The sequence below is a fragment of the Vicugna pacos genome, chromosome 5, assembly GCF_048564905.1.
Source record: "Vicugna pacos chromosome 5, VicPac4, whole genome shotgun sequence".
NCBI classification, from domain to species: Eukaryota; Metazoa; Chordata; class Mammalia; order Artiodactyla; family Camelidae; genus Vicugna; species Vicugna pacos.
The window spans coordinates 46,024,714-46,034,854 of NC_132991.1; positions in this window are offsets into that span (position 1 = coordinate 46,024,714).

Here is a 10,141-nt window from a genome sequence, read left to right on the forward strand (position 1 = left end):
CAAAACCGGGCATTGCTGTTATTATTATCATCATCCCCGATTTTTGCTCAGAGCCCGTCTTAGTAACAAGGTTATTTCCTACTGCTTCCTAATTTAACTTGCTCAGCTGGGTAGAGAATATCAGCTGAACTTGAACGAGAAATCTAATGGATGGATTTGTAAGTTAATAGCCGCTTGTCAATCAACATATTAAGCAAAGATCATTCAGATACAGCAAATAACTACTGGACATCTGCCATCTACCAGGTATATTTTAAGCTAAAGGTAAAACCCTTTTCTTTCTTATAGCTGACTAATATTCCACTATATATATATACACACACATACACGTATATACACATTTTATATATACATTTTCTTTTTCCATTCATCCATTGATGGACATTTAGGTTGTCTGCACAAACACTTTTTAGTTTACAAAATGCTTTCAAATATGTTACCACATTTGATCCTCACTAAAGCTGCCAGCAATCTCCATTTCCATTTTACAAACAAGAATATAAGGTCAGAAGGTTAAGTGTCTTGTCTGAAGCTAAGGCCAAGGTTAGACATATATATAAAATCTTAATGCTGTCACTCCACTTTCTCTTAAAGCAGTAACCAGCAAAATAGTCTTGAGAAGCCTGCTGGGCGAGGGTAACTTGGAAGAAGGCAAGGAAAAAGAAAGAAAATAAAAACTGTATTGCATGAAAAACAAACAGGAGTTTTCAGGAAGAAGGGAGAGCAGAGAGTGCACAGCTGAGCAATATAAGTAAATGAAAGGTTCTTTAGAAATGGGAATGTCTGGAATTAAAATTTTTAAAGATTTTTGCATTTCATTGATGTAAACCTCCAAATTCCTAAGCCTTTACAAACATCTGATACATACCCCAAAATTCTTGGGGGAGTGACTTTTAGTAGAAACCTAAGACAACAGGCTGAAACATCGCTTCGGGATTGGCCTGGGACCCAAAAGAACATTTGCAGAGGACGGCGAGGTGACCCAGACACTGAAGATTTCAGCGGAGGTGGGAGCCCAGGCCCGAGGTGACAAGGAAAACAAACCACATCCAGGATGTCCAGAGAGCTCATTGAGCATAGAGGTGACTCCTGCATTCAGTCCAATTTCATCTGAATTTCACTGGCATCTGGATTACAAAGCAGTTTGGTACTTTGAGGAAAGATAGGGTCTACAAGTGAAGTCTGATTGTTAATTTGGGGGAGGCTTTCAGTGTGGAGTTTCATTGGCTGGAGATGGAGATGAGAGGGTAACTTGGCTACACTTCCAAGGAACCGTCAAAGCTCTTGGACTTCTTTGCAAGGGAAAGATTAAGCAGATGGCTCTCATGACCAAGTACTTCTGGACACTATTAAGTGGACAACATCCCAGGGAATCCTGTGGCCATACATGTTTACGAATGCACATAAACTTGGAGCTGGGAGGACTAGAGCATTGGTTTTCAAACTTCCTTTAGCAACAGATCCCTTTGCTCAAACAAAATTGTACATGGAGAGCACAGAGGAATGAGGCTGGGAATATGAAGCCCCCCCCAACCAAAACCTGGGAAACACTTTTTTTTTTAAGTTGAAGTACAGTTGATTCACAATGTTGTGTTAGTTTCTGGTGTACAGCATAGTGATCCTGTTTATATATATATATTCTTTTTCATGGTCTTTTTCATTATAGGTTATTGAAAGCTATTAGTATAATTCCCTGTGCTATACAGTAGGACCTTGTTGTTTATCTATTTTATATATATAGTCATTTGTATCTACACAGGAAGCACATTTTAAAAACCCCAGACATTTAGGAGGGAAATCAATCTTTCCTGGAAAAGTTTATATTATGTTAATTTTCTGTTACAACAGATAAGGTAAATCCTCAAAAATATTGTTTTGACTAATCTAAGGTGGAAAAACATCTGAATGGGTTGGGGACTGTTGTTGCAGATGGACTAGGAAGGGGCATAAGGGATTATTCTGGGGTATTGGTAAATTTTTATATCTTGTTGGGGAGTTAAGTTACATTTGTCAGAAAGCAGCAAATGTGTATTTCAGATTTGTGTACTTTGTTGATGTAAATGCTATATCCAATGGGAAAAAAACTATAAACAAATATTGAGCTCTAAAGATATGTGCATGTTTAGGTATTGAAGAAGTCTACAAATGTCTGCAAGTTACTTTGAAATGCATCACAAACAAAACAAGATGGCTTGATGGATAGACAGAGGGTACATAGATGGATAGGTTTATGTGACCAAGCAAGGATAGTAAAATGTTCACAGTAGAATCTCGGTGGTTGGCATACAGGTTTCAATTGTGCTGTATACTTGAAATTTTTCCTAACAAAATGTTGGCGAAAAAGAGTCCCTATCTTTTAGAGATATACATTGAAACACTTATGGATAAAATTATACAGTGTGTGCTTTGCTTCTATATAATGTACATGGAGCACAGAGGAAGTAAGATTGGCCAAGAGATCCTCATTGATGAAACTAGAAGCGGATACATGGGGTTGTCTTAGTCTGTTCAAGCTGCTGTAACAAAATACCTCAGATGGGGTGGCTTAAACAACAAACCTTTATTCCCTCAGTTCTGGAAGCTGGGAAGTCCGAGATCAAGGAGCTGGCAGGTTCAGTGTCTGGGCAGAGCCCTCCCTCTCCCTGGTTTGCATACACCTACACCATCTTCTCACTGCATGAGAAGATAGAGAGAGGACCATGATAGAGAGAGGACCATGCTCTCTCCTGTCTCTTTTTATAAGGACACTAATCCTATCATGAGGCTCCACCCTCATTACCTAATCACCCCCCAAAGGCCCCACCTCCAAATGCCATCACTGGAGATTACACTGTCAACATATGGATTTAGAAGGGAACACAAATATTGATCCCACAGCAGGAGTTCATTTTACTTTTCTGTATATGTCTGCAATGTCCACAATAAAATTTTTTTAGAAATGAAAAAAATTTACTGCATTAATATCCTTTTTGAAAGCTTTCTTTAATTGCTATGTCATAAATATGACAAAATATTGTGTTAAAAAGCTTTTTACCAAGCAACCAACATTTTGCTCCTTATGTCTGCTAGAGTAATGAGTCCCCATTTAAAAGATCAAGGTAGCAAGTGTGCTCTCCATCAAATTCATTTAACTAAAATAGTGCCTGAAGTGGAGAAGGGCCAGTTCCCATTCTGAAAGGATGTCTCATTATGAAGCATCAGGAAGGAATTCCCAGTTGTGACATTGTACCTGACTCTGGTTCCTGACGCAGGGGTCCCCGGCACAAGAAAGTAAGCAGCTGTTTCTGTGGGTGGAGCTGCTGCGCCAGTTTACAGGGCACATGCCCGGGCTGCTCCAGCCACGAAAGAACCCCAGGCTGGGGGAGTTCGGGGACTTGCCCACACAGGAACCCAGGTCTTCTGCCTCCACAGTCACTGCTCCTGCTTGTTTCCACACTGCCTTTCTAGCAAAACACTGGAACCCTCAACCCAAAAAGAGACAAAGGTCACACGTTTGAAACTTACCAAAATGGAATTTCTCCTGTGTGTGCCCTAAGCTACAAAGCTTGATTCAAAGCAGTGCCTCCACATTCGGAGGTTTAGCAAAACCACCTCGGGCTTTACGATGGGGCCACAGACATGACAAGGCCCAGCTAGGCTCCAAGATCTCCCATCCTTCCTGCTCGTCGTCAGAAAGAGAAGCTCCCTCTCCCCGACTCCTTCCTCTCCGTGCTCCCTCCCCCAACTTGGACTTTCTTGTGGTATTTCAAAATATTTCCTTATGAACCTGGATAAAACCCGAACAATCAAGGCCTTGGAAAACTGGAACATTGTTTCCTAAACAATTTGAAACCTAAAAATAAATCAGTGCCTGTGTGTTCTGCTGGAGTTCTGGATGAAAGCCCAAAATGACATTCTTTTGCACCTGAGCTGTCTGTACCTGTGCAAGGAAACCACCCTTCCCTGGGTGGAAATCGCGCAGTTATTGTGCTGTGTGTTTTAAGCTTTGGGGTGTGATTAGAGAGCACTCCCCTGAGGGCCAGAAGCGAGTGTGTGGAGGGAGTGACGGGCCAGCAGGGACTGGCTGCTTCAGTGGGCACTGGCCGGCCAGTGGGCTCTGCCATTCGGTCTCCCTGAAGCCCAGTCAGCATGCTGGTAACAGAGCCATCAGACGTGCCCAAAAGCTAGAAGGCCGTGTGGGAGCCGGGCTGTCACAGGAGGCTGATGCAGGTCTTGGAGGTGGGGGAGCTCAGTGCCACCATTAGCTGGTGCTGAGCTGCAGCTAAGAGAGAGGGCTCCGGAGCCCGCCCGCGTTAGGGTTGGACCTCAGCTCCTCCTCTTCCAGCTGGGTGACCTTGAGCAAATAACCCAGTTTCTCCAGGTCTTGGTTTCCCCACATCTAAAGCAGGGATCATCATAGCCACACTGATCAAGCACCTTCCACAAGCCAGGTCCCATCTGAGAGCGCCATACTTAACCTTCCCGACAACCACCTATGTCGGTTGATATATTACTCTCCCCTCTTTAAGTTGCTAAGTCAATGTCTAAAGGTCATACAGCTCCTCCGTGGTGGAACCTGGCCACAAGGCAGGCCATCGGGTTCCAGAGCCTGCTCATTGAAACATTAGGCTCTCTTACCTCCATTTTGAGGTCATTTTGCAACAATGATTATTCATATGATTCTCTGGGACACCCCTAGAATGTTACAAAGCCATAACTGAAGGAGCAGGCCCTGCTGTTCACCTAAGATTGGAATAAGCATGAACAACTTCCCCATGCTTAGTCCTGGGAATAGAGGAGAGCACAGGGGTGCAGGGGAGGACGTCCAGAGGCTGATGCCAAGGGCCCACCAAGAGACCAGATCCAGGCAAGAAGTCCTGAAGGGAGCCAAGATTCAAGCAGAGAAGAGCCTTCTGCAGAGCCTTGTTATTGTCAGCAAATGTGACTGTCAATCCTGGAAGCAACATCAAACTAAAACTTAAGTTTGGCTTAGCATCCAACCTGAAGAAGTGATCATTTTTGTGTAACAAATACCAGTCACTCAGAACTGTTTTACGGATGGCATTCAGTCTTGTCACATTTCCAAGGTGCTCTAGTGCAATGGAAACTCTTAAAAAGCACTGCCCATTACTTTCTGTTAACAGTGACGTGCTTGAGACCTGATGAAATATTGAAAGAATCAGAAGACGTGCAAATTTCAATGAGAGCTAGATATGCCTTCCCAGAACCAACCAAAGATCGATCTATATAAGACCTGGCATGTGAGCACTGAGACTCAGGCTCAGGCAAAGCAAAATAACAACTCAGCCAACTACGAGTGTTGCCTCTGGACCAAGGAAAAGCATCCTCTGGGTAGTGATTGCCCTCTTGGGAAAAAAGGAAAAAAGCTTTATGCTGACTCTAACCAGAAAATTTCTTTAAAGACAAATGTAATTTTATACACATTATACAATTTTATAAAAATGTAATTTTTAAAATATAATTGTAAGTGTCCATATTATTACTATGGTTTAAAAGAAAAAAAACATTTGTATGTTCTACAGGAAATAATTTTTGAGGTTGACTGTATTTCTGCCCCCAGCCGCCAACTAAGTTTACCACTGTTACCCTGCCTGGGAAAGGAATATACTGTTTTCTATGTAAGGACATAAGATATCCGGCTAAGCTGGAAGCAAACTGGACCCCATTTTAACAGTAGGTGATTTAGCATAAATACAACGGTCTGGGCTTTGGAGTCATAAAACCCTACCTGTGGACCCTAGTTCCTTCCTAGATGTCAGACCTTAGCTTCATCTGTCTTTCTGCTTTAGATGCCCCTCCTGTAAAAGGATCTACCTCACAGAATCGCTGTGAGAAATGAGATCCTTGGAGCTAATGCTTGGAGAGCCTCAGTGAGATACTCAGCTTAAACACATGTACTTATTTCATTTCCCTCCTAAAAGAAATAAAATAGATATAAACTCATGAGGACAAGGAATATGAGCCAGGAGACAATGATGGACAAAAAATGTCAACGAAATTCAGGGAGATAGAAAGTGGATGGAGGAATGGTACCTGACTCATCAGAGCCCCCCTCAAGAGGGACGACAATGAGAAAGAAACTGAGTTGCTCCCACAAAACCCCAGAAAGACATAAGGGCTGAGGCATGAGGGAGACAGGGGAACTGGGTGGAGGGCTGAGGCACAGTGGGGTGGCTCCCCAGGCTCCCTCCTGACCCCAAGCAGCAACCACCTACCATTCTCCAGATCAAAGCTGTACTCCCTAGAGAAATTAAGGCAGAGCAAGGTATAGGACCAAAAATGGGGGTTCCATGAACGTCTATCTGCTGAATGGTGAGACCCCTGGCTCCTTCCCCTGTCCTGCTCCCATACACTGACAGTCAGGCACATACTCCTGCCATCCTCCCTCCAACCCCAATCCCACCCCAACAAAAGACTGACGGGCTCATTTTTAGCAAAACTGAACAGATTCAAAGAATAATCCTACATTTGGAGGTCCCCCAACAAAGAAAACAGCTAGCCACCCAATCACCCCATGGTGAGAAAGGAAAAAAAAAAAAACAAAAACAAAAGTTAAGTCTGTATGTTCATTCAGAGGTTCCTATCAGCTTGTTAATGCCTTGCCTTTTACTATAAATGGAGGACCAGGGATCACCAAAGACCCCCAGGGATGTGCAGCCCCCAGTCAGAACAACAGAGAATAAAACAAACAAATGGGGAAAAGGGAATTCAAGGGAGAAACAAACGAGAAACCAAAAGATTTTTTTAATCCTCAGAGAGATAGAAGATCTTGTAGCCATGAAACAGGAACAGAATTCATTTTTTAAAAGAAAGAAACCATTAGAGAATATAAGAAATAGTTTACAATTGGTAGTAATTGTTACTATCATTTTTATTACCGTGTGCTACCCCACTGGGTGGCTCCACCCAAAGACACCTTTTCCTAAGTCCGATGCACAGAGACTCCTTCACTCTTCATCCTCCAGCCCGTCTGGCCCCCTTACTGTGTCTCAGGAAGTAAGTCGGCTTCCAGACCTTCCTCTTGTTGTCCCTCTGCCTGGACCACCGCGTGGTTGGCTCCACTTCATCACCAGATCCCCAGCAAGAGCCTTCCCTGGTCTCCTTGCCTAACTGGCCCTCCTACCACCATCACTCTTCATCCTTTTATCTCACTTCCTTTTCTCCACAGCACATATCACTGTAAATTATGAACTGTGTGACTTCTTTTCTTTAAATTTTTAATATAATTTAAAGGTTATTTTCCATTTACAGTTATTACAAAACATTAACTATCTTTCCTGTGTTGTACCTTGAGCCCATTTTACACACAATTATTTATACCTCCCACTGTAATTTATTACTGTAAATTATGAATTGCGTGACTTCTTCTCAAAATTTTTAAATATAATTTTAAAGGTTACTTTCCATTTACAGTTATTACAAAATATTGACTATCTTCCCCATGTTGCATCTTCGAGCCCATCTTACACCCAATAGTTTGTACCTCCCACTCCAGCCCCATCCTGCCTTTCCCCCCTCCCCACTGGTAACCACCAGTTTGTTCTCTACATCTGTGCATCTGGTTCTTTTCTGTTACATTCAATTATGTGACTTCTTGACAGAATGCTGTGTCTCCTCCAGCTCCAGGAAGAGCAGCCCCAGGCTTAAGACAACAGCCCTTCCTTAGCAGGTTCTCCAAATATTTGTTGAATGGGGAATCAATAACTCGTAATTGTGTTCAGGGAGAAGGCAGGACTGCAAATATTCAACAGAATACATAAGCCATCCTTTTCTCTCCTGGAGGGGTCAAAGAGCCAAAGACACTGAGGTTTCAACTTAAGCTGCTGCTTAAAAAATAAAATTATAGTTTATATTTCTTTTAACCTGAGTTGTGGTAGAATAAAGCATAAGCATTAACATTATTTATCATTAAGACAACTAGAAATGCTGGGAGTGGGGGTAAATACATTTATAAAATGTGAAAACTATTTCCTAAATTAAAAAAAAAACCTGACTTTAGAAGAAATGCACATACTCTATAAGCAGGTCAAGAACTCAATTCAGAACCTTCCAATTTTAAAGTTTTCCAGGGGGATGGGCTCATTGGGAAAGCCTTTATTTAGCCTAAAGTAGTGAATATCCTTCTATGCCTTTTCTTTTACACCAGCCACGGGCATAAACAAGTAAAAAGCAACTCAATTCAGGTACAATTTTTTAGTAGTTTAAAATATTCTTTACCAAATCTTTTATGAGAGCTGATGTTCACAGGTATTAATCAGTCACAGAATCTTTGCACTTGGAAGTCATTAAGTTCAAACTCATCACTCTGCAGAAGAGAAAACTGAGGCATAAGGAGTATGTTGTCCAAGTTTACAGAGACCGCCAAGGCCATCCGGGATCTTCAGCCTCTGGGCCTGTCACTAACTGGTAGGTGTCGGCCGTTCTCAGAGCCCCAGCCCCCCTGGGCTGCTGGTTTATTGAGAGATAGGGGACCGCCGGGTGCCGAACCAGACGGAGAGTCTGCCCACCAGCAACTGACATTCTCCTGTGACAGACAGACCATAAACTGGTAAAGAAGTCAGATAATGTCCATTTCTGACCAGCGCTCTGAGGGGTAAAGGAGGCCAACATAGCAGAGAATGACTGGGGTTGGAGATGTGACGGGGAGAGGCCTCTCAGACGAGGTGAGGGCTGGGGGAAGACCGGCCTGAGGAGGCAGAGTCAGCCCAGAACACGCAGGGGAAGAAGGGCAAAGACCTGACGTGGAAACCAGCTCCACTATTCAAAGGACAGAAGAAAGCCGGGGCCTGATGGGAAAAGGTCTGAGATCGGACGGCAGCTTGAGCCATGGAGGGCGGTGGCAGTGGAGATGGTGAGAAGGACACATTCTGGAGTGGAGCCAACAGGGATAACCCAAGGAGGAGACACAGAGACAGGAGACAGAGAAGCAGCAAAGATAACCCCTAGATCTGTGGATGGTGGTGCCACTTTCCAAGACGGGCCACACTTGGGGGAAAGAACTAACCAGTCTGTGTAGGTGGGTCAAGTGTGAGGTGTTTGTTACCATCAAATTACTGGCTGGATTTATTTCCACAGTCTCTTCCTGTGCCGTCTCCCTCCCCTCCTCACCACATTCAGCCACTCTGGAAATCTCTCAGTTCCTCAAACATGCAAAACTCGTCTTGCCTCTGAGTTTTCACACATGCTGTTCCCTTTACAAGAACTCTGCACGACCGCCTTTTTTCATCTTTCAGGCCTCAGCTGAAATGTCCTCCCTTCAGTGAGGCCTCTGCTAACTATCCCACCTAATTAGGAGCCTCCCCTTATTCCCTATTTTAGTGTTCTGTTTCTTCAAGGGGCGTATAATTCGTCATCGGCCATCAGTGGACCTTAATGATCTGCCTCTCCTATGGAACATAGGTGTCATAGAGCCAGCACCCTGCACAACGCAAGGCACAGAATTAGTGCTCAATGAAGGTGTGTTTATATGATGGGAGGGAGAACAGAAGATAGGATGTGAGCTGACAAAGACGTGCAAGAGCATTCTGGGAAGAGGCCATGAAGGCATAAAAGTGAGCCTACGAGTGTAGTGGGGAGAAAGGCAGGAAACTGGCCTGGCTCCCATCACCCACTCCCAGCCCAGCCCTGCCCCAGCCAGTCCAGCTCCCAAGCCCTAAACCATTCTCCTCTGCATATAGCACGGGCCAATCAGCTGCAGGAGTCTCAGGGATAAAGAAGGTACAAGGCTTCGTTTCCCACTGGCTTCCTAAGGTGCAAGCTTCTTCACCAAACCTTTCCAAGTGCAAAAGGGCAGTCAGCCCAGTGTGAGCTCAAGGTTATGAACAGGACTGGAGCTGCAATAAACAACATCACAGAGCCAACATTTCCTGTCCACATTAGGCATTGTAAATTCATGCTCAAAATATCTTGTTAATATAGGGAACTATTTTCAATATCTTGTAATAACATTTAATGAAAAAGTATATGAAAATGAACATATGTATGTATATGCATGACTGGGACATTGTGCTTACACCAGAAACTGACACATTGTAACTGACTGTACTTTAATTTTTAAAAATCTTGCAAATAGAATTTAACCTTTTTTTTTAAATAAACTTTACTTTTTAGAACAGTTTCAGATTTACAGAAAAATGACAAG